A 2281-nucleotide genomic window follows, 5' to 3' on the forward strand; every position below is an offset into this window, starting at 1 on the left:
TTCACAGACCGAGCCATGCGCTCTTTGCACGGGGTGATCTACCTGATCTGTTTATTATGGCACCCTGTAAACGTGCCATAATAACGTTTAATAACGTTCACCCATAAATCGTTCATTTATGGGTGAACGATTAAGTATTTTTTTTCTTGAGGTTATATAATTGTATATATGCACAATCAAGAATTTTATTTATTTATTTATTTATTGAAGTTAAGAGATTTTTTTTTTTGAAGAAATAAAAGGTAAAATATGTCCAAGTAAAAATTAATCAAATTGGTCGACAATCAGACTGAACTGCAGTAGTCAAGTGGATCTTCATAAAAAGGGAAGACTTAAATGTGCTGAGGAACACGTGCGCCATCTAGCGGATATGTATTGTGATTGTATTTTTTTTCCCCCAGAAAAAAAGTTAGTTTATCACTTTATCTCCAATCAGGTGATCAGATGAACCGTAATCAGATGTAATGACATGCAATTACAGCCTGTGTAGCAATACTGCATAGACATATTACTGCAAAAATTGTACTGTTTGGATTTGACAGGTGTTTAGATTTAATTATTCAGAATATTGTTAAATACGTTTTACACTACACAAATTCATTTGCAGCTGTGTGCTGTTTTTATGCTGTTGTTCATCCCACTAGTGTTCAGGGTCTCAGAGGGATCTCACCACATTTGCAATAAAAATTATTATAAATTTGTTTTAAGATGCCATCAGTGTTGGGGAAAGTTACTTTTAAATGTAATGCTTTACAATATTGTGTTACTCCCTAAAAAAAAGTAACTATTTGCGTTACTTACTTTTATGAAAAGTAATGTGTTACATCACTTTTGCATTACTTTTTCTCACCTGGGCTGGGCTTGCTAACAAAAAATTAATTGATAACAATAACAATCTTATTTCAGCAATAAATGAAAACACACACACACACACAAATGTGATGTTTAACTAAAATAATTTTTGCTTATCTGTATGGCTGAATTGGACCATCAAAGGTCAGCAGTGAGAATTAATACATAAAGTATATTTGTATTTAACAGATTTGAACAGATTATTGCAATTTTACGGAATATTCTGAGTTTGCATTTCACTGTTTTTATTCATTTCTAGGAATACTGAATTTGTTTTTGAGCAGGTAAATTGAGTAAATACATGTTTAGTCTAGAACTCCAATAACCATCACAAACGCACATGCCTCTGCACTTACTCCTGAATTCTCTCAACATGAAAACAAGAGAGATCTCAATCAATATATGGTAAACAAAGTAACTTGTGTTTCTTATTTGAATAAGTAATTCAGATATTTTGTTATAAGTTTTAAAAGTAATGTGTTACTTTACTAGTTACTTGAAAAAAAAGTAATCTGATTACGTAACTCAAGTTACATGTAATGCGTTACCCCCAACACTGGATGCCACCATATACACAAAGAAACACAATGTAGACTTGGCATGACAAGAAAATAATACTTTTATATAACTACAGGTGCATCTCAATAAATTAGAATGTCCTGGAAAAGTTCATTTATTTCAGTAATTCAACTCAAATTGTGAAACTCGTGTATTAAATAAATTCAAAGCACACAGACTGAAGTAGTTTAAGTCTTTGGTTCTTTTAATTGTGATGATTTTGGCTCACATTTAACAAAAACCCACCAATTTTCCACGACATTCTAATTTATTGAGATGCACCTGTATTGCTACAGGCACAGATATCCTGATGGCTTAGTAGTCTTTGGACAGATGTACCTCAAATCAGTCAGAATGTATATGAGCATCACATTAAATAATATTGATCCCTTCCAAATAGGCTACTAATCTAATAACTAATATTTTAAATATTAGTAAGTAATCCAATACTGACTAGAATATATCAATTCAATATTAAATATTCATCAGACACTATAACTTTTTTATTTACTAGTAACTATTCAAATAGTTACTGACTCTATTCCAGTTTTAATAGTCTGAAGAGACACTAGTGCCAATTTTTAAGACAATTGTGCATTCCAGTTGTTACTAGTATGATTCTAGTCTTAAGATTTTTTAAAGGGGTCATATGATGCGATTTCAAGTTTTCCTTTCTCTTTGGAGTGTTACAAGCTGATTGTGCATAGATAAGATCCCTGAAGTTGCAAAGACTAAAGTCTCAAAACCAAAGAGATATTCTTTATCAAAGTTAAGACTCTGCCACGCCCCCCTAAAACGGCTCATTCTAACACGCCCCCACATATCTACATCACTATCTGGGAAGATTTGCATAACGCCGCCAAAATGTTCA

The sequence above is a fragment of the Sinocyclocheilus rhinocerous genome, unplaced genomic scaffold (genome assembly GCF_001515625.1).
Source record: "Sinocyclocheilus rhinocerous isolate Xijiao unplaced genomic scaffold, SAMN03320098_v1.1 scaffold1234, whole genome shotgun sequence".
In the NCBI taxonomy this organism is placed as follows: domain Eukaryota; kingdom Metazoa; phylum Chordata; class Actinopteri; order Cypriniformes; family Cyprinidae; genus Sinocyclocheilus; species Sinocyclocheilus rhinocerous.